Source organism: Coregonus clupeaformis, unplaced genomic scaffold (assembly GCF_020615455.1).
Source record: "Coregonus clupeaformis isolate EN_2021a unplaced genomic scaffold, ASM2061545v1 scaf0496, whole genome shotgun sequence".
NCBI classification, from domain to species: Eukaryota; Metazoa; Chordata; class Actinopteri; order Salmoniformes; family Salmonidae; genus Coregonus; species Coregonus clupeaformis.
Genome location: NW_025533951.1, coordinates 88,166 through 111,874, shown reverse-complemented (window position 1 = coordinate 111,874; position 23,709 = coordinate 88,166). Strand labels below are relative to the sequence as shown.

The 23,709-nt window shown below is 43.3% G+C and overlaps 1 pseudogene; it reads left to right on the top strand.

Moving 5' to 3' along the window:
* The window catches only part of LOC123484914, a 156,756-nt pseudogene extending 137,319 nt beyond the window's left edge, over window positions 1–19,437 (top strand).
* Window positions 19,438–23,709: the final 4,272 nt, after the last annotated feature.

Genomic DNA, 23,709 nt, shown 5'->3' with positions numbered 1-23,709 from the left:
ACATTGCACGTTACCCTTATCATCAAACACTTCTCATATAGCCACATACATAATATTTTGCATATTCCCTTATTCTGTCAGTGGAGTACTAACACAGCTCAGCCTTACTTATTGCTGTTTAGGTATTTGATGGACATGGGAGTGAAGGAGTGCTTATACCTGTTCAGCTTGTAGGGACCCTATAGTGTCTGCCTGAGGGGAGGAGCAGATACCGGAGTGAAGTACATGGGAGGGATATGAAATTATTTTCTGCGCTTGTCTGGTAATGGTCTGTTCAAAAATAGTCTACAGGGAGGGATGTTGCCTCACACCCATGACCTTACATTTATATTTTAGTCATTTAGCAGACGGTCTTATCCAGAGCGACTTACAGTTAGTGAGTGCATACATTACATGTTTTTTTTTGTTATTATTATTTTTTAATACTGGCCCCCCGTGGAAATGAACCCACAACCCTGGCGTTGCAAACGCCATGCTCTACCAACTGAGCTACATCCCTGCCGGCCATTCCCTCCCCTACCCTGGACCAATTGTGCGCCGCCCCATGGGTCTCCCGGTCACAGCCGGCTACGACAGAGCCTGGATTCGAACTAGGATCTCTAGTGGCACAGCTAGCACTGCAATGTAGTGCCTTAGACCACTGCGCTACTCGAGAGTACCTTCATGGCAGTTTGTTTCAGACGGGCAATTTGGGATTCCAGTTGAACTGATAAATTGCCAAACCAGACTGTAGTAATATGTACCAAAATGTAAACGCAACATGCAACAATTTCAAAGGTTTTACTGAGTTACAGTTCATATAAGGAAATCAGTCAATTGAAATTAATTCATTAGGCCCTAATCTATGGACTTCACATGACTGAGAATACAGATATGCATCTGTTGGTCACAGATACCTTTTAAAAAAGGTAGGGGCGTTGATCAGAAAACCAGTCAGTATCTGGTGTGACCACCATTTTCCTCATGCAGCGCGACACATCTCCTTCGCATAGAGTTGATCAGGCTGTTGATTGTTGCCTGTGGAATGTTGTTCCACTCCTCTTCAATGGTTGAGCGAAGTTACTGGACTTGTCCAATTTCCCCCTTTAGATTGGAAACATCTCCTTTGTTGTGTGAGTTTGCCATGTTCTGTTGTTCGCAGTTCCTAGCCATGCTAATCTGTCCTTTGTGCATTCATTTGAATTGAAGTAGTACTAGATATGAGTGTGACTAGTAAATAATATAGTATAATAAATAAATAATAGTATGGGTAGGATCTGCAACCACACACAGGCAACTCACTTCGCTACAGGCTGTCCGGCCTTTTTGTCACAGCCCAACACTATATCAAATCAAATCAAACCCACCTGATTCAACAAATCAACAAATAAAGAAGCCTTTGATTGGATGAATCAGGTGCTTTAGTGGCTAGGCTGGAACAAATCGAAATCCAGGTCCTGCTATTGGTCAGGATAACAGGTATGGGCTGGGATTAGGCTGTGTAGACCAGCAGCAGCTAGATGAACAGAGATCCAACAGTCTTTTATTACCATTGAATCAGATAGAATATAATGTAGCCAAACCAGGATGATTGTGATCCTGTGTAGTGTTTACAGTGTGGATGTTGATGTTCTTTGGAAGGCAACAGCTTTTCTCCGAGCCCCCACCATCTGTATATCATGTCATAGCTAGCCCTGTGCTTAACCCAATGTACCTATTCCAAGGCATGGCACTATGATTCAGTGGACATAATATGCTAGCTATACAGAGCACAACAAGGGGACGATGCTATATGTGCTTCCCAAATGGCCCATATAGTGCACTACGTTTGACCAGACCACTATGGGGGAATAGAATGCCATTTGGGATGCATCCATGCAGTTTCATAATGATGAACAATTATCGATGTGGTGTGGTGGTGATGATTGCACCGACTTTAGTCAAGTGACCCTTGTGGTGACATTTGTTGAATTGGCGAATATAATGTCACCATGCAACTTTGATAACCAAATGGCACCCTATTCCCTATATAGTGGACTACTTATGACCAGATCTCCATGGGCCCTGCTCAAACGTAGTGCACTATATATGGAATTGGGTGCCATTTGAGACGCAGCAAATGACACATCATGCATGGATTCACAAATGCCCAATTAACAGGATGTCAGCCAATATAAGTGACTACTGCTATAAATCTGTTTTTTCAGTCAGTGGGGGTGCATGTCATCCTACAACTAGAAAACTGCATGAGCCAGGCTATATCAGTAGAGTAGTGATACCATGCTTTGGTTAAACTGTAGGCTAAGGGCTCTATTCAGTCAGATCCGCTTTAGCCGACATCCGTATAGCGGTTGTTTTGACGGTGTCGGAGGTGGAACTGCTTTAGAGCTGTCAAATCCACAAGTGGCTCCCAGCATTATACCTAAAGCGGACATTTCCATTGGCTGCACGGAGCGTAATTTGAGCATAATTATTTCTATATAGCCTGCACTTTCTCGTTCTGAACTTCTAACGCGAGTGGGGCGGGTGTGGCTTTGTGACAATGATTGCAAGAGCAGCTGCTCACCAATTTGACGGCTCAAACGCAGTTCCACCTCCGACACCGCCAAAACATCAGCTATGAGGGTGTCTGCTATCGCCGGTTAACGCTTGATCTGATTGATTCTAGACCTAAGTTCTATCTTACCAGATCTGTTGTAGCCCTGCCAACTCCATTGCTGTTATTGTCAAGACAATTCCATAAGGAGTTGGCAAGAGAGCAGAAACAGACTGGCACCAATACTGATGAGCTTTGAGAAAGACCTATGTTGACAGCTGTCAGCTACTAATGATAGAGCACCATGATTTGAGAAGAACGTATCTAGTTGCGGCCCACGTTTTGGGTGTTTTTGGGGCATTGTTATATTTTTTCAGTTTTAGGAAGATTACTAATGCTGTTTTTATCGTATGCATTATTTATTAGTGGGAAAGTGTCTAGTGAATATAAAATGGAGCTTTTTGGAGTCTTTTAATCTGTTAATATCAAGTATTTCAGAGAGTGTTTGCTGTCTGCAGTTTGATAAATACAAATGTTGAACTTTAAACATACTAGAACTTAAGTCCTGTTTCCCTGTGTTCCCCGCCAGAGGCAAAGGGCCCCTGAAGAACTCCTCTGATGTCATCAATGCCGCCAAGAAGATCGCAGAGGCAGGCTCCAGGATGGACAAACTGGCCCGCGCTGTCGCCGACCAGGTAACACTTACCCCCCGTTGTGTATGTGTGTGTGTGTTCAGGATAGATCCACTTTTCACCATATTGCTTATAGACTATCGTTTCCCAAACCTCTCCTAAGCACACCTTCAGTTGGTCAACAAATCAAACCTGTGGAATTGGAATCAGCTGTGCTAGTTCAGAATACATCAGATCAGTGGCACTGGATGGGACGATTCAAGGTTTGGGACACACCGGCTCAGACCTATCCAGAGCTTCTCAGATCTTTGAACCCAAAGGTGTAGAAGCGAAGGGAAGGAGTTACTGTAGAGCTATATTAAATTAAACCGGGCCTATGCCTTCAGGCTAAGTGTATGAGGTGTGGTATATACATTATGGCCAACAGGGACTTTTTAGGGTGCGTCCCAATTGGCATCCTATCCCCTGTATAGTGCACTCAAAAGTCGTGCACTATGTAGTGTGCCTTAGTGTGTTTGTTAGTGGGAAGCAATGGATCTAGGCACAGTGAGCTGTCTTGGCGCGTTGCTGGCTGTCCCAATGGGACTTCCTTGCACTGTGAGAGCAGAGAGGAGCAGGGAGCTAGGGGCTTTGTCTGTGTCTTTAATCTAATTAGCGGCGCTGAGGTGTTGCATCCATTCATTATCAGATGAGTACCCTCTCCAAAACGCGCTGACAGACTATTTTCAATATCGAATCAATCAATGCGGCTGCTCCTCCTGGCTAGGGAAGATAAAGGGAGAACGGGGTAGAGAGGTTGTGGTGTGTGTGTGTGTGTGTGTGTGTGTGTGTGTGTGTGTGTGTGTGTGTGTGTGTATATCTGTGTTTGTTAGTACTTAATAGTAGCACTCCAGGTAATACATTATCTGCCTCTTCATTTCCGTCTGTCTTGAATAAGCTGTGAGAATTAGCCTCATGTAGCCTCATGCACAAAGACTTGTTGATTCATTAGGACTCCGTGCTCTTCTTCCTGGTGTCGTTGTCATAACTGCTGCATGTTTTACTCAGGGAAAGCTGTGCTATCACAATCAGTCTGATGACATTCAAATTATGAGGATGTTAGTGCAGCAGGGGTGGCTGGTGGCATTTTATATCAGTGGACGAACTCATACTAATGGCTGGAATAGAATAAATGGAACAGTATTAAACACATGGTTTCCTTGTGTTTGACACCATTTCATTCACTCCATATTATGAGCCATCCTCCCCTCACCAGTATCCTATGTAGTGCAGTGTGTTTGTGAGCCTGGCCTGAGTCTTGGTGTGTGTGTGTGTGTGTGTGTGTGTGTGTGTGTGTGTGTGTGTGTTTGTGTGTGTGCCATATTTGAAGAAACCCACAGAGCTCCTGGCTAGTGTGTTGTTGAACCGTGGCCACCGACCGTTCGCTCTGCAAGCAGGACTGGGTGGGTGTCAGGCGGTGAATATCTGTCATATAGCAAATCACTGGCAGCCTACCCTCGGACTGAATCAACAAATGCTGAATCTGAGCAGGTGGCTTGCCATTTTTAATTCCGCCTTTAAACGATTATTTGACTGGTGTTTGCTGAATATTCACAGCCTTCTGCTGCCCTCCTCTCATACTAGATGATGAGTGTGCGTGTGAAATGGCACCCTATTTCTTATATACAGTAGTGCACTACTTTTGACCAGATCTTTATGGGAGCCCATCAGGGTCTGGTCAAAAGTAGTGCACTATATAGGGAATAGGGTGCCATTTTGGATGAATCCTCATTCTGCAATGTAAAAAGAGGGTCCTGATTTTCTCCCAATTTAAACAGAGATTTGTTTTAAGAGTATTTCCGTGTGGAGCAATGCGAAACACACATCATCCAGGCACAACATACCGTAAATGGGTATTAAAATATTCAAACATTTAAGAGTTTGCTTTTATCATCGAATAGAAAGACTATTTGATCTTGTGTTTCTTTGGCAAGCCACTGTATTTTTAGATGTAATCTAATTCCAAAGCACCTTTCATAATTTTGCCTTCGACAAATAACTGTCATACTTTTTATGCCTTGTTTTTCAAGAGGACAAGTATTTTGCATTCACACCTTGCTGTGCCGTTAACCTGTGGCTGACAGACGCAGTCAGGCGTGTCAGGGAGATTGAAGCGTGTTTGTGTGTGTGTGTGAGATTGAAGCTTTGGGGTGCTACAGTAGGACAGGTCTCTCAAGTAGCAGCCCTTGTTACCACGCTCCATGTCAAACCCTATTGAAGAGCATGGTAAGAGCAGTCTGTCAGTCTGACTGTTCTGCGGATGGATGGGAGATTGAGGGGGAGGTGTGTGTGTGTGAGTGAGAGAGAGAGAGAGGGAGGTGTAAGAGTCTTAAAGGGAAATTCCACTGCTGTTCTATTGCACTATATACAGTACTAGTCAAAAGTTTGGAGGGTTTTTCTTTATTTTGACTATTTTCTACATTGTAGAATAATAGTGAAGACATCAAAACTATGAAATAACACATATGGAATCATGTAGTAACCAAAAAAGTAGCCAACCTTTGCCTTGATGACAGCTTTGCACACTCTTGGCATTCTCTCAACCAGCTTCATGAGGAATGCTTTTCCAACAGTCTTGAAGGAGTTCCCACATATGCTGAGCACTTGTTGGCTGCTTTTCCTTCATTCTGCGGTCCAACTCATCCCAAACCATCTCAATTGGGTTGAGGTCAGGTTATTGTGGAGGCCAGGTCATCTGATGCAGCACTCCGTCACTCTCCTTCTTGGTCAAATAGCCCTTACACAGCCTGGAAGTGTGTTTTGGGTCGTTGTCCTGTTGAAAAACAAAGATAGTCCCACTAAGCGCAAACCAGATGGGATGGCGTGTCGCTGCAGAATGCTGTGGTAGCCTTGCTGGTTAAGTGTGCCTTGAATTCTAAATAAATCACAGACAGTGTCACCAGCAAAGCACCATCACACCTCCTCCTCCATGCTTTACGGTGGGAACCACACATGCAGAGATCATCCGTTCACCTACTCTCCGTCTCACAAAGACACGGCGGTTGGAACCAAAAATCTCAAATTTGTACTCATCACACCAAAGGACAGATTTCCACCAGTCTAATGTCCATTGCTCACGTTTCTTGGCCCAAGCAACTCTCTTCTTCTTATTGGTGTCCTTTAGTAGTGGTTTCTTTGCAGCAATTCGACCATGAAGGCCTGATTCACGCAGTCTCCTCTGAACAGTTGATGTTGAGATGTGTCTGTTAGTTGAACTCTGTGAAGCATTTATTTGGGCTGCAATCTGAGGTGCAGTTAACTCTAATGAACTTATCCTCTGCAGCAGAGGTATCTCTGGGTTTCCCTTTCCTGTGGCGGTCCTCACCAGAGACAGTTTCATCATAGCGCTTGATGGTTTTTGCGAATGCACTTGAAGAACCTTTCTAAGTTCTTGAAATTTTCCGGATTGACTGACCTTCATGTCCTACAATAATGATGGACTGTCTTTCTCTTTGCTTATTTGAGCTGTTCTTGCCATAATATGGACTTGGTCTTATACCAAATAGGGCTATCTTCTGTATATCATCCCTACCTTGTCACAACACAACTGATTGGCTCAAACGCATTAAGAAGGAAAGAAATTCCAGAAATGAACCTTTAACAAGGAACACCTGTTGATTGAAATGCATTCCAGGTGACTACCTCGTGAAGCTGGTTGTATGAATGCCAAGTGCGTGCAAAGCTGTCATCAGTAGGCCTCCTGTAGCTCAGTTGGTAGAGCATGGTGCTTGCAGCGCCAGGGTTGTGGGTTTGTTTCCCACAGGGGGCCAGTATGAAAAATGTATGCAGTCACTAACTGTAAGTCGCTCTGGATAAGAGCGTCTGCTAAATGAAAACATTTTTAAAAAAAGAATCACGGCAAAGGGTGGCTACTTTGAAGAAACTTTGAAGAATATTTTGATTTGTTTAACACTTTTTTGGTTACTACATGATTCCATATGTGTTATTTCATAGTGTTGATGGCTTCACTATTATTCTACTATGTAGAAAATAGTAAAAATAAAGAAAAACCCTTGAATGAGTAGGTGTGTCAAAACTTTTGACTGGTACTGTATGTCCATTAATATGTTATTAACGTATCATATGTGTAATAAACTTGGCTAGCTTGACTTGTAGTGGTACTGGAAAGTTCGGATATTGGCCGAATAGATCACCAAATTGCACTGTACTGAACAACACGTGTTAAAAGAGACCTTATATTGCTAGCTAGCTACCGACAGCAAAACAACTTACTCGTTTACCCTCCTGAGTCCTGGTCCAGCTGGTCTAAGCTGCCGTCGCTGCTTGCTGGTCTCGCAATTATTTTGTGTATTCTGGCTCAAATAAATAGGACTGTATGTTCCTATGTTAAAGAATATCAAAACATTTTTCATAATCCAGCTCTTCTTGGAAAGAGGAATCAGAAGCAGCCATTGTAGCTCATTATTTAGTAATCTTGGATAGACAGTGCACGGTAACATAGATCCGGTGAACCTATAAACTAGTACAGTACCTCACCCATTTTGAAAAGCCTGCCTTCGAGGGTGGGAACAAGGAAGTATGGCTCCCGTCAGGCTGTAGTTTTTACAAAGCCAGGAGAAATTAGATATCCTGCAATGTCCTGGCAGAAAGGAACATCGTTGAGACTAGTCTGGCTCTATTGAACAAGGACAACCATATCTACTCGCTGAAAGCGTGATCGTCGAAACACAAAGGCCACAATAATTGCTACAAAACATGACTCATTTATTTTTTGATCAGACAGCAGGCTCAATCAACCAATAACGTCATTGGTTGAATTCTCTCTTTACTCTCTCTATCTTTCTTCTATCCCCTCTCTCTTGTTCTCTCTCTTTCTTCCTCTACTGAGGGTTTTCTTAAAACATAAAGCCCACTGCGTCCAGCAGCTCAGGCCTATGCGTAGTCGGGGGAAACTTTACAAACTTTCTACCTGCTGGGAACCTGCTGTGTTACTGCCTACCATAGAGATGTGAGGACAATGTATGTATCCAAAATTGAACCCTAATCCCTATTTAGTGTGCTACTTTGGACTAGGGCCCATAGGGTTATGGTCAAAAGTAGTGAACTATATAGGGAATAGGGTGCCATTTAGGATGCAGACTTGGTCAGGTGGGGTTGAAGAGAACTCAAGGCATGGTCATTTACTAGGACCCCCTGCCAGACGCCTTAAATGGCCATTGTCAGGAGAACAAGGAATCACAGAGAGATGGGGGCATCGGAGTCAAAAGTAGTGCACTATGTAGGGAATAGGGAAGCGTTTGGGGTTGCAGATTAGGAGCGTACTGACATTGATTATAATATGTATGTAAAACGTCATTATTCATATTTGCATTGTCGCTCTATCCATGTCTTTATTACACGTCCCTATGGGACCTGGTCAAAAGTAATGCACTATATAGGGAATAGGGTGCCATTTGTGAAGCATCCAGAGTCATGGGCAGAGCTCTGTTTTTATCTACAAGCCTGATTAGAAATGCAACACGCCATCAATATAGAGGTGTGATTTAGTGATGCTTTTGTGTGTGTGTGTGTGTGTGTGTGTGTTCTGACAGAGCTTTGGCCCCTGGTTTAATAACAGAAGTCCTGCTGCTGAGTCACCCATGCAGAGCGGCTGATTCATTTCAGGTCCAATTATGCAAAAACTAAATGGCTTCTTCCTCCCTCTTGAAAGTTTTCCACTAGCCTTGAATCCAAACTGAATATCGCACCATTGATCAGTTTAGTTTCCAAGCTAGAATTCCACTCTGACTAGAGAAGGATGAAGGGAAGAAGAGAGGAATTCTAGCCGGCAATACAAACTGAATATCGCTCTGTTTCACTACATTCAGTTTGGATTCCAGGCTAGAATTCTTATTTTGAAGGAAGATTTGGAAAGAGAGAAATTCCAGCCTGAATCCCAAACTAAATATCACTCTGTTTAGATTCCAGGCTAGAATTCGTCCTCCCCTAGTCAGTGGCAGGAAAGAGAGCGAGCGAGTAAGAGGGAGGGAGAGAATGAAGCTGCCCGCTTTCCTTGGCGGCCTTGGCAAGGTAATGGTCCGTACTGTTTATTTACATCAGGAGGGAATCTGCTGAGGAGATGGCCTATTAGTCAGGGAACCATATCGTCATCTGCCTGCCTGAACCAGGCTGGCCAGGAGCAGGGAGAGACTAGTGGGTTTCTGGTGTGATGGAGAAAGGGGGGTTGTGTGTGTGTGTTTTTCTAAGTGTTTGTATACGGTGTGTGTGTGTGTGTTTGGTTTGTGTGTTTGTGTTGGGTGGAATTAGTGGTAATGCTAGCCAGGAGTGGCGGTGGGTGCAGTAATCATGTCCTAGGAGCTGCTTCCACTGGCTGCCTCACTGGCTGCAATATCGGCATGCAACACTGCATGAACACAGCTTTAAGGGGGCATTAGTGCGTGTGTTTGATGATCCATTGTGTTTGTTGAAGCTGACCCGCCTGAGATCATTAAAGTAACTGTCCAATGAAAATCGAATTTTTAAAAGCTCATTCTGTTTGATCATACCCAAATAATGTTGTTGACTCATCCTACTTGTAGTTGTGGCCAAAGCATATTAGAGAACAAAAAAATAAAAAATAAAAACACAGTAAAACCAAACTTGGATAATGGCGTCATCCTCTTTGGCCGAGACAGGCCTTTGTGTAATTGGTCCAGCAGCTTTTTCCAAATTCTCTGGTGGGTTGACATGGCCGTGTCAGAAACCCCACCCGTACAACATACTTAAACTGCATACTATGTACTCATCGTCGCATACTATTTAGCAGTATGCCACGGCCGCAACGCAGTAGCAGGTATGCAGGTGGGTTTTTCTAAATTCAACAGACATGTATCACGTTAACCAGTCTGATAATAGCTAATTTCCAATTTCATTAATTTCTCTATACTCAGATTGGTTGTAGGCATACTATCACATTCAACCTATACCGTAGCCCAAATAGACCATCTATCCAATTCAAAAAGGACTGAAGACATAAACAGATAATTTGGTTCCATTTTAACATATTTATTAGTAAAACCAAAGTCTTGAAACATATATCAATTAAATCAAAAAGGCTATTGCACAGAAACGTGGACAGTCGGGTGCATCGCAAATTCAGAACCCGCTGGACAATAAATTAAAGCACTGATCATTGGGAACGAGATCAGAATGACTGCTAAGGCTTGATTCATGAATTAAATAATTAAATAGGTAGCCTAGCCTACAAAACTAAAACAATCCGTTCAACTCAAAAGGCCTGATTAACATGACATCAATAACGCAGCCACATCCTGAGTCCCCAGTGCCGACACATTCAGAAATCAAAAGATGGTTTAGTATTTAGTTTAAAAGCTCTGATGAAGGCCAAGAGAACAAGAAACCCTATTCAATGAGAACTAATTTTTCAAAGATATAACCTATGCAATACTTGTGATAATTCTAAGGAGAACAAAAACTACTCTGCCGACATTTCAACATCACTGCAGAAGCTTCTCTATTCGGCATCTACCCAATTAAGTAGCCTACTTTTGTTGTTTAGCTACTTGAAGAGAACTCGCAGTTCACCTCTTCCAATGCATTGTGGAAAAGTGTGCATCAAATTCTACTAGATGAAAAGCCGAAATGAGTATAACATCCTGGCATTTAAACCATACTCGATTTTCGAAAATTCACATACTATAAAACATTCTATTTTCGCATACTGAGAATGTGTCATGCGCGATTATCTTATTTTGTGTTATTGGTTCATTTCGGTAGCACAGACCCCATATCTGATTATCAGCTGTTGTCAAAGCCGAAATGAGGCATCGAGGCATTTAAAGTATACTCGATTTCTTTAAATGTCACATACTGTAAAACTTTATTTTTTTCACATTCAAATGGCCTACTATTTAGGACGCAAGTATGGGTATTTGGACACAGCCACAGACTCAGGAATGCACAGCACACTCACTGGTGTTACCAAAAGGGACAAAGCCTATGCAACAACTAAAGTATCTCGCCAGTCACTTCTATTTCAAATTGTGGTTTGTAGTTTCAAGTTTTATTAGTCGTATACATAGGATAGACATGGTATACACTGTCCAACGAAATGCTTACTTACTTACAGTGCATTCGGAAAGTATTCAGAGCCCTTGACTTTTTTTTTGTTACGTTACAGCCTTATTCTAAAATTGATTAAATCGTTTTTTCCCCTCATCAATCTATACCCCATAATGACAAAGCAAAAACAGTTTTTAGAAATGTTTGCAAATATATAAAAAATAAACAACTTAAATATCACATTAACATAAGCATTCAGACCCTTCACTCAGTACTTTGTTGAAGTACCTTTGGCAGCGATTACAGCCTCGAGTCTTCTTGGGTATGATGCTACAAGCATGGCACACCTGTATTTGGGAAGTTACTCCCATTCTTCTCTGCAGATCCTCTCAAGCTCTGTCAGGTTGAATGGGGAGCGTCGCTGCACAGCTATTTTCAAGTCTCTCCAGAGATGTTCGATCGGGTTCAAGTCCGGGTTCTGGCTGGGCCACTCAAGGACATTCAGAGACTTGTCCCGAAGCCACTCCTGCGTTGTCTTGGCTGTGTGCTTAGGGTCGTTGTCCTGTTGGAAGGTGAACCTTCGCTCCAGTCTGAGGTCCTGAGCGCTCTGGATCAGGTTTTCAACAAGGATCTCTCTGTACTTTGCTCCATTCATCTTTCCCTCAATCCTGACTAGTCTCCCAGTCCCTGCCGCTGAAAAACATCCCCACAGCATGATGCTGCCACCACCATGCTTCACCATAGGGATGGTGCCAGGTTTCATCCAGATGTGACGCTTGGCATTCAGGCCAAAGAGTTCAATCTTGGTTTGATCAGACCAAAGAATCTTGTTTCTCATGGTCTGAGAGTCTTTAGGTGCCTTTTGGCAAACTCCAAGCGGGCTGTCACGTGCCTTTTACTGAGGAGTGGCTTCCGTCTGGCCACTCTACCATAAATGCCTGATTGCTGGAGTGCTGCAGAGATGGTTGTCCTTCTGGAAGGTTTTCCCATCTCCAAAAAGGAACTCTGGAGCTCTGTTAGAGTGACCATCGGGTTCTTGGTCACCTCCCTGACCAAGGCCCTTCTCCCACGATTGCTCATTTTGGAAGGGCGGCCAGCTCTTGGCGGTTCCAAACTTCTTCCATTTAAGAATGATGGAGGCCACTCTCTCGGAGCTCTACGGACAATTCCTTCGAACTCATGGCTTGGTTTTTGCTCTGACATGCACTGTCAACTGTGGGACCTTATATAGACAGGTGTGTGCCTTTCCAAATCATGTCCAATCAATTGAATTTACCACAGGTGGACTCCAATAAAGTTGTAGAAACATCTCAAGGATGATCAATGGAAACAGGATGCACCTGAGCTCAATTTTGAGTCTCATAGCAAAGGGTCTGAATACTTATGTAAATAAGGTATTTCATTTTTTTTTTGTAATGATCATGCTGTTTAATCAGCTTTTTGATATGCCACACCTGTCAGGTGGATGGATTATCTAGGCAAAGGAGAAATGCTCACTAACAGGTTTTGAAAGAAATAAGGTTTTTGTGCGGATAGAACATTTCTGGGATCTTTTATTTCAGCTCACGAAACATGGGATCAACACTTTTCATGTTGCGTTTATATTTTTGTTCAGTGTATAATGTAAACAAAATGTGTATATTTCCCTACATAGTGCACTACTATTAACCAGAGCCCTATAGGCCCTGGTTAAAAGTAGTTGACTATGTAGGGAATATGGTGTCGTTTGGGACGCAAACAAAGCATTTATTTTATGTGCAAACAGTATGACTGTGCGTTTGTTAGCTGTCTGTGACCATTAGTGCGGCACCATGAGAACTTAGATTCAATCCGCACCAATCTGCCTCACACCCTTACTTTCTTACTCAGTGTGGGCGAACAAGCACACTAAAGCACAATTAAACTGGCAAAAAAACAAGTGTGGAAAGGGAACACATTGGAACAATCTAAGCACCGGTTTCGCCACTTGAGGGGTATAGGTAGAGATGGGTCGTGTTCATGAAGAAAATGGAACAAAACAGGGAGGGACTACTGAATTAACATGGTCCCTTAGCTAGCTCTTGTGGCCCCTTAACTTGGCTCCCAATGTATTCTAGCCCCCCTAAAGACAAGGAAGTGAGCCCTGTGTGAATTTCTCCCTTCCCTTCGACTCTATACGAGCTGCCTGATCTAGTTAGGACCATTTAGTATTAATGGTTGGGAAAAAGGTGCCTGTACAAAACGGTGCCCGGGAGCATTTTAAAAGCAAAGTAGCGAACGCACTGTTATTTTTTTACCCACCAGGAAACTTGTGGGCCGTAGCAATTGTCGCTGCATGACGTCCAGAATATATTACGGCTACTTTGTGGGACTGAAAAGCCTTTGTTCCGCTCTCTCTCTGTGGCTGTGCCTCAAATGACACCCTATTCCCAAATGGCCCCGTGGGCTCTGGTGTAAAGAAGTGCACTATATAGTGAATAGAGTGCCATTAGGGATGTAGCTCCTTCTCTCCGGTGGTCTTTTTAACTCAGTATATACTACAGGTAGACTCATGTGGCTTCTCATAATAGAGGGACGGAAAAGGACTTGCTAATTGACCAATCGGACCATGCTATTTCATATGATTGGTCATTTTTCTCCTGTAGGAATGAATACAGTGGAGAAATGACATTTCATTAGTAAAACAATTTTTATTAACTAATTCTGATGTATAAAACAAGACTATTTCTTAACCCTGCTTTTTAACAAATGTAATCATCATGTTTCTGCGTGTGTGCATGTCTCAGTGCCCTGACTCGGCCTGCAAGCAGGACCTGCTGGCCTACCTGCAGAGAATCGCCCTGTACTGCCATCAGCTCAACATCTGTAGCAAGGTCAAGGCCGAGGTCCAGAACCTGGGAGGAGAGCTCATCGTCTCTGGGGTAAGTGGAAAGGGTTTTTGTGGTCCTTTGTGGTCCTCTGTAGCTCAGCTGGTAGAGCACGGCGCTTGTAACGCCAAGGAAGTGGGTTCGATCCCCGGGACCACCCATACACAAAAATGTATGCACGCATGACTGTAAGTCGCTTTGGATAAAAGCGTCTGCTAAATGGCATATTATTATTATTATTATTATAAGTCTCACCACACAACATCCTCACATGGTACAGTCAAGGCTCTGGGTCCCTGTCAATAGTTATATTCAGGTGCATAAAGCACTGGTGAGCAGCAATTTTCTGTGTGTGGGCCTCATTCCTTTCTCTCAATAGTTACAAGGGACCTTCCCTAGGCTTCCTCCCTCCTTGTTTCTTACAATTCCTCTCAAAGAGCATTGGAGGAGGAGTTCTGAGGGAGAGCCTTGGATCCTCTCCTCCAATGCGCTTTGAGAGGAATTGAGAAAACAACGAAGGAGGAAGCAAGGGTTTGAAAGCTAGTTACGTTTTCAAACCCTCTGCTACTGTCTCCCTCCCTTTGCTGAGACTAATGCCATGTTCAAAACAACTGGGAACTCGGAAGTCTCCGACTTCCAACTTCAGTGCGTTCAAGACAACTGGGATTTCTGAAGAAAATTAGATCCGACTGGGAAAAATATTTTTTGAATGGTCATCCATCTCGGAATTCCAAGTCGGAAACTCGGGCATCTTTCTAGAGCTCCGACTTTCCAACCTGAAGATCACTGACGTCATGATTTGTTTTGGTTCCCAGTTGTCTTGAAAGCACCATGACCATCAGATGCAGGTACCATCAGTCCAGTAAAATAAAAAAGCAAATTATTTGCAAATTATTTCAATTTGTGCTCAGCTGTGCCTCGCAAGTGCTACACCAACTGATCTATTTTGTAATCAAAGCTCAAGTTTTGAAATATAATATGGTCTGAGAAGAACAATATTGGCAGGCCAGGCATTTAGCCAATATGCTGTGATAATGTATTCGGCCTACTGCACAAACCTCATTCCTATAAAACAGTTTTTATTAGGTTAATGTTACATTTACATGTAAAAAAAAAAATCAGAGCGGTAGATCTCGGCTTGCTTTTTGACTGCGAAAGTGATCTTGGCTCAGAAAAGGTTGGTGACCACTGTCTTATAGAATATTAGCTCAAAAGTATTATGGATCTCCTGCACCTAAAAATATACAGTACCGGCACCTATTTTAGTCCAAGTCAAGCACTGTATCTATGACAATAGTGGACCTGCACAAAGATGGTATACCTACATATACACTACATATAAATTGAGCACACAGCCATGCAATCTCCATAGACAACCATTGGCAGTAGAATGGCCTTACTGAAGAGCCCAGTGACTTTCAATGTGGCACCGTCATAGGATGCCACCTTTCCAACAAGTCAGCCCCGGTCAACTGTAAGTGCTGTTATTGTGAATTGGAAACTTCTAGGAGCAAGAATGGCTCAGCCGCAAGTGGTAGGCCACACAAGCTCAAAGAACGGGACTGCCGAGTGCTGAAGCACGTAGTGCGTAAAATTGTCTGTCCTCGATTTCAACACTCACTACCGAGTTCCAAACTGCCTCTGGAAGCGATGTCAGCATAAGCCTAAGATCTCCATGCGCAATGTGTCGGCTGGAGTGGTGTAAAGCCGCCATTGGACTCTGGAGCAGTGGAAACGCGTTCTCTGGAGTGATGAATCACGCTTCACCATCTTGCAGTCCGACTGATAAATCTGGGTTTGGCGGATGCCAGGAAAACGCTACCTGCCCGAATGCATAGTGCCAACTGTAAAGTTTGGTGGAGGAAGAATAATGGTCTGGGGCTGTTTTTCATGGTTTGGGCTAGGTCCCTTAGTTCCAGTGAAGGGAAATCTTAACGCTAGAGCATACAATGACATTCTAGACGATTCTGTGCTTCCAACTTTGTGGCAACAATTTGGGGAAGGCCCTTTCGTGTTTCAGCATGACAATGCCCCTGTGCACAAAGCGAGGTCCATACAGAAATGACTTGTCGAGATTGATGTGGAAGAACTTGACTGGCCTGCACAGAGCCATGACCCCAACCCCATCGAACACCTTTGGGATGAATTGGAACGCCAACTGCGGGCCTAATCGCCCAACATCAGTGCCCAACCTCACTAATGCTCTTGTGGCTGAATGGAAGTCCCTGCAGCAATGTTCCAACATCTAGTGGAAAGACTTCCTAGAAAAGTGGAGGCTGTTATAACAGCAAAGGGGGGACCAACTCCATATTAATGCCCATGATTCGACGAGTAGGTGTGCAATTCATGAATTGTAAAATGTCCGCTATTATCTGTTAAAATAGACCTCCTATTCTAATTGGCTTATTATGCCTAGAAACACACAAGTCCTCGAGTAACTCCTCTCGATTATTGTCTGGCAAAACTCTCGCTCTCTCTTCACCTTCACAGTGCCAGCCCCAACCCAGGGAGTCCTCAACACAACTGACAATTAAGCGTTGAAAAATATCGCCCTCGCGACACGACACCCACTTTTTTTTAGACACAGGTCAGGTGTACCTCTCTTCTCTCCCTGCGTCTGTTTTGTTTGGCTGACATTTAGAGGCTGCGGCCAGCCCCCCTACCCCCTTGCCCCCCACCCCGAGAAGGGAGTCAACCGCTAGATTTAATTGGCTCCGAACTCCAGCTGGTCACTATAAAAAGGTTAGCAGCACGGTGGGTGCCCCCGATACCCCAAATTATGCTTAAAATACAGAGTAATAAGCAGTAATTTAGTCCCGACAGGATGAGCTGAAACTCTATGGGCACTGCGTCTGAAATGGCACCCTATTTTGACCAACACACAACAGGCTCTGGTCGAAAGTAGTGCGCTATATAGGAAATAGGGTGCCATTTGGGATGCAACCATGTTCTTTTGGACACCACTTTCTCTTAATGAGGCTGGCATATCAGAGATGTGTTGGAGGTAGAGCGGTCACTCTGACCCTGTCTAGCTACTCAGGGCTCTGATAAGACGAGTGAGGGACCTGCTATCACCCTGCGGGGGAGACCAGAGACAGAGAGCTCAACTCTGTACTGTAAGAACCGTTGGCTTGATAAAGCCTTCTTCAGTGAGAGCTCTTTGCCGCAGGCAGTTCTTGTTATCTTGCAGTGTGACATGGGATGTCTAAAAGACTGTCTAAGAAAGGGGTGCATCTCAATACTCTTAATTAGGGTTGCATCTCAATACTCTTTCGTTGAAGAAATAACAGATCTCCAATTGGTTGAATAGTATTAATGCTTACACCTGTCCAATATATCTGCTTCATTGATGTCCTGAAAGATATCCAATTGGTTGGATTATTGCTTACACCGATCCAATCACTTAGATCTTCCTTCTCCCCTCTCCTTCTTCTCTCCCCCTCCTCTCATCCCCTCCTCCCCTCATGGGGTCTGCAGAATGTTTTATGTGCAGTTGATGATGCAGGTTTGCAGTTGACCTAACCATACGTGATGGTTTTTAATATGTCCATTTAATGTTTAATGCTGAACTAGTAAAAGCAGTTGCTATGTAACTACAATGTTGTTACTACAGTTAATACTATGTAGTGAAATAGGTATAAGGGCAACATAAGATATAGCGTTGGTATATGGATTTTAACATCTAAGTTGTCCTCTGTCTCTCTCCGTAGCTGGACAGCGCCACCTCCCTGATCCAGGCGGCCAAGAACTTGATGAACGCTGTGGTGCTCACAGTCAAGGCTAGCTATGTGGCGTCCACCAAGTACGCCAAGGTGTACGGCGCCGCTGCCGTCAACTCGCCTGTGGTCAGCTGGCGCATGAAGGCGCCCGAGAAGAAGCCCTTGGTGAAGCGGGAGAAGCCTGAGGAGTGCCAGACGCGTGTTCGACGGGGCTCACAGAAGAAGCACATCTCGCCCGTCCAGGCCCTCAGCGAGTTCAAGGCCATGGACTCCTTCTAAAGATGTCTGCCGCCACGACGTATGTCACTGAAACCAAGAAAAACAACACCGACAACGAGAAGTTTAAGAAAACTCCCTTCTTTCTTTGTGTTAATTTGTTTATTTCGGTGAGACGAGTTATACTGATAATAACAACGCCTCCTTTCTCCCTTTTGAGCGACGGGTCGATGAAAAAACCTACCTGGAGGACTTTGCTAACCCGCCACCTGTACTGAACTACAGCTCCCATGAACACTTTGGGCTTCTTGGCCAATGGGGAGCCAGCGTGCTCCCACCCCTATTTATTACTATTATTACTACTGTAGCTTAACCGTGTGACACTAAAAACGTACTTAAAAAAGGGAGATAAAAAGTTCAAAAACAAAACATATCAGAAGAGCGGCCCCTCAATGACTAAATGTGGCCGTCAATATTATAGCTATATCATTACTATCGTGGTACTGACTGGCTGCTCATACACACATTAACTGTCTGAATGGAAATTATGAATGGCGCAGTAGTGAGATCACTGTAACAAGAGGATTGATCTATCGAGGTTGATCAACTTTGGGCGACATTTTCGAGGTGCAAAAGACCACAGGTTTGTGCAAATATTACTGTAAACCTCAATATAATCAAGCAGGAAGATTTAATTTGAAACTTTTCTTCAATAATGTGCATTATAAGGAGGCGCTTGAACTAGAGTTTAGTTTACTGAGTAATGCATGAACAGTCACCTCCTCATAACACATTGAAGAAAAGTTTCAACTTAAATCACGCTGCCTGTTTATGAAGAGGTTTACAGTATTTATCCCACAGATCTGCGCTTTTTTTTGTACAATGAAAATGTCAATATTCCCCTCCTAACTTAATATCTTATTTTTTTCCCCCAGTTTGAATGTTACCTTACCTGTAGAGCTAGGAATAACTTATGTTTAAGATAACTGAAAGAGTTTTCTTTGTTCCTTCCCGACCCATAACGGTGTTCCTGAACGATGCACACACTTTATGGTCCTATGGTATTGCCTTTTTAAAAATCTATTTCTCATGTTGATATCACTAACTATATCGCAGCCTGATTGGATTGTTGTGTAGAGTGTAATAGTAGACACGGAGAGGTGTGATTAGTTGTGGTTTGCTCAGAGAATATTAGGCTGCGTTAAGACAGGCAGCCCAATTCTGATATTTTTTTGACTATTTTGTCTTTTAATCAATCAGTTCAGCTCTAAAAAAGATCTGATGTGAAAAGGTCTGATGTGATTGGTCAAAAGTTAAATTAGTGGAAAAAATATCTGAATTGGGGTACCTGTCTAAACGAAGCCCTAGAGTCCTACATACATACATACATACAGGTAACTGCCAAAATAATGGAAACACTTGAGTAAATGAGGGATACAAAGTATATTAAAAGCAGGTGCTTCCACACAGGTGTGGTTCCTGAGTTAATCAAGTAATTAACAACTCAGCATGCTTAGGGTCATGTATAAAACATGCTGGGCAGGCCATTATTTGTGCTACCATGGCCCCCATAGGATGACAATGCCATCCACACTGCATGAGTGGCCATGGAATGGTTTGATGAGCATGAAAACTATGTAAACCATATGCCATGGCCGTCTGTCACCAGATCTCAACCCAATTGAAAACTTAAAGGAGATTCTGGAGCAGTGCCTGAGACAGCGTTTTCCACCACCATCAACAAAACACCAAATTATGGAATTGGGTTGCATCCCTCCAATAGAGTTTCAGACACATAATCTATGCTAAGGCGCATTAAAACCGTTCTGGCTCGTGGTGGCCCAACACCCTATTAAGACACTTTATGTTGGTGTTTCCATTATATTGGAATTTACCTGTACATACATACATACAAGTACCTTTATATTCACTGTTCTCTAATAAACCCCTCAACTTGACTGACCTCCCTCCACGCCTGTTTCTTTACCACTCACAAGCGGCTATATTTGTATATAGTATAACAGATATTAGAATTCTAAGGTGGGTATTCAATTCAATTTCAGATCGTGGCTTTCCAGAAAGGGTTGCATGAATTTGCATGAATTGCATGAATACCAGCCTGATTCTACACTATTTTTACCCACCGTTTGACCTATACACGTTAGAATGTTACACGTTTCTTGGTTCCTTAGAGGGGCTAATACACATTTATCCACATGTACTGTATCTATGCCAGACAGTAAACTATTTAACTTTGTAAGAGTTCAGGTATTTGTGCCTATTCAACTTTGTACTTGAAACTGAAAGAGGTACCAGAAAGCACAAATACCAACACTCACTGTATCATTTCCAAGGATGGCCAAGTGCGCACTTTGGGAGAAGGGTGGAAAATTGGGACGTAGCCTAAAGAACAAATAAACAGGCTGTGTTCCGATCCTCTACCTTTCTCCCGAAGTGTGCTCTCGTTCATCACAGACCTGAAAGGAACAGACTGGTGTAAAGAATATGGTGGAATACTCCCTGTATGATAACATGGGAGAATTTCAATTGCATTTCCTTGATTCCTCACGTCCTCTCTCCTCACCTGGTTATGAAAACCCATTGGATGAGAAGTTCAGAGGGGCGGGACTTCTGACCACATCTAATGGGTTTAAGAAGGAGGCGAGAGGACGCGAGAAATTAAGAGAATGCAATTGAGATTCTTCCCAATATTCACAATGTATAAGCCCTGTGTAAGAAACAGACAGACAGTGTACTGCAGACCGACATGGATTTGAAAGGAATGGAGTGGTGGAAGGAATATAATGGAATACTCACTGTATCATACCAATACTACACTTAAGCCTCATGTAGCTTAACGAGCAAACAAACAGTGTAGTGCAGAAGAAAGTTCTGTCCACTCCTCCGCCTTCCCTCTCAAGGTCACTGCTGACCCTGAGCTCTGCTGTGTGAAGGCATCTGAGTCGATATCGAACAGATGAGCTCTCGTCAATCTCCATTAGAGACGGAGAGAGGGAGAGGGGGAGGGACAGGAGGAGAGGGAGGGAGAGAGGGAAGGAGAGAGAGTGACTGTTCTGCAGTGAACAATCCCTCACCACTCAGCAGCTCAACAATCAGAAGGGGAAGACACCCCTGGAAACCACCACAAGGTTTGGATACAAGAGCTGAGCATGCTAAAGCATGGTCCAATATAATGCTGCAACATATGCCACCAGACTTGGGTTTCAAATACTTGAAAAATCATTTGAAATACTTTCTCTAAGCCTGTTTGAGCTTTTCCGTCTTAATAAACCAATGGAAAAGTCCCAAAACTGCAAATCCCGCCCAAGCAGACTCTAGCAAAAGCTCAAAGTATTTCAAAGATTTTTCAAGTACTATTTAAAAAAAAAAGTATTAGTAAGCTAAGTCTGATAGATACAGTTCAAACTCGCTTCCCACTACTGAGCCGAGCTGTACTGCGCCGGCCTGGTTACACACTGTGGCGTAGCGCAGTTTTAAAGCGAATTTCCTGTAATTCTATTTTTATGAAGTGTTCATATGCTCTCTGGGAGCCTGCGGGGGCTTCGGGGGTTTCCGCTTCGCCAGTGGTTACGCAGCCATCCACCATAGTTGCTGGAACCGTGCTAGAACGAATGTGAAAATAAAAGATCAGAGCCAACACAGTACAGTTCGTTCAGGTCTGCACGACAGTCAACTTATTGTAACAGAGAACCTTGATAGTTCTATAGAGATCATAACAGTTATATCTGCAATGTACTTATGGCTTGAACATGGCTCAGGGCCATACCAAGGGAAATCATGGCCTTAAAGGCAATAAAGCGAAATGTTCTGAACATAACAGAGAGCCTGCTTTCCAAATGGCCCCCTATTCCCTATAAAGTGTGCTACTTTTGACCAGAGTCCTATGGAACACATTTGGAACGCAGACAGATTAATGCCCTGAATTACATACTGTATACATAAGATAGAAGGTTATAGCTTTTCTATTCAGCATTGATATCCATTGTTTGTCATATTCAGAACGATCCTTTAAATATGCATTATGTTCTTGATGTTGTATTTGCTTTACGCGCACACACACACCTTATTCGCTTGGGAAAGTGCATTTTCTCTCTGGTCAAGAAGGATTCGATAACGACCCTCCATCCTTTCATCCCTGCTCAGAATATCTCTCTTCCTTTCCTCCGCTCTCAGGCCCTGTTGGATAAAAACATAGGTTAAACAATGATCAATGGCGTGATCTTGAACCTGGCGCCTCCAATCATAACACATTGACAGGCTTTATCGCCCCCACATTAGAAACGGGGTTAAAAATGATATTTTTATCCAATAAAGCCCACGGCAGAGAAATAGACCATTACTTTACATTAGATGGGCACAGCCATGTATGGTGTCGGTAATGGATGAACAGAACATGCATGCTGTTACCAAATAATAGGCTACGATAGGCTCACTATGAAGCTGCATGGCACAATAGCTATTATCAATGAATCATAGATGTCAATTTCAAGTCAATGGCAGCTGCTATCAATAAATCAACCAGTCTCCCATCCTGCATTTAAAGCAAGGCCAGTGTGAGGTATTGTACAGTACAGTGTGGACCGTTTTCAAAGTCATTCCTTTAAAGGGGCAATCCGAGATTCAAAAAGAAAGAAAAAGTGGTCACCACTCTAAAATTGATAGAAGGCGCTATAGATGCAAGGACTGACCATACATGAGATGAATGACAGTTTTAACCATGTTTTGAAGCTACAGTATACAATGTATCACACGGTTCATTATACAATGTCTACATCATTCATTTAAAAGTGCAGCAATGGATGTACCAATCGCAGATTGTCCCTTAAAGATAATAAAGTCTAATATAAGAGGATTGAGTCCCTTGAAAACAAAGCTCTCAACGGACGTCTCCAGCAGTTTTAAAGTAGTATTAAAAAGCCTGCAGTGTTGCTCGGATCTAATTAAACAAATCTGGCCTCCCATGCTTCCAACACATAAGGAGAAAGAGAAGGAGACTTCAAATGAATTATTGTCCCCAGTGGCCATGGCTATACTGCTAACAGACACTATAATATGAGACTTCAATATGGTTTGTGGCCACAAGTCCCTTTGGTGAGACCGAGGGGGTTTCCTAGCCCGAACTTGCATTAGTAGCCCTCTACCTCAATAGTGTAAAGTGGAGACAAAGAGAGGAAACCACTTGAGACTATTGAGATGCCCTTTATCCAGGTCAGTTGGCTCTAACCATATCTGGGTTCAAGTAGTATTTGTTTATGAATTGCATAGTCCCAAAAGAGCAAACTCCACCCAACTGGCACTCCGGGCAGGCTAAATCAAACATTTTAAAGTATTTGAAAGAAAACAGATACTCTTCGAACCGAGGTCTGACTCCAGAAATGCCACACTGCCTTACCCCATCCATTATCCGGAAGATGGCGGTAAACAAACAGATTTTTATGTTACATTACACCAGATGGCAACTTAATGAGACAAAGCTGTCACCGTTTAAATGACTCAGAGCAAGAGAAAGAGAGGGAGGAGAGGAAGGAGGGACAGAGGGATTGGAAGGGGAGGATCATAAATGCCATTGCAAATTTGAACAAGGTCATAATAAAGTTGTAGACGGTCGCCAAAAAGACTGGACTGAAGAGAAATAGATAGAGAGAGAGAGCGAGAGAGAAAGACCTCTGATAAGTCAGAACCTGAGCCAATGGGGAGCG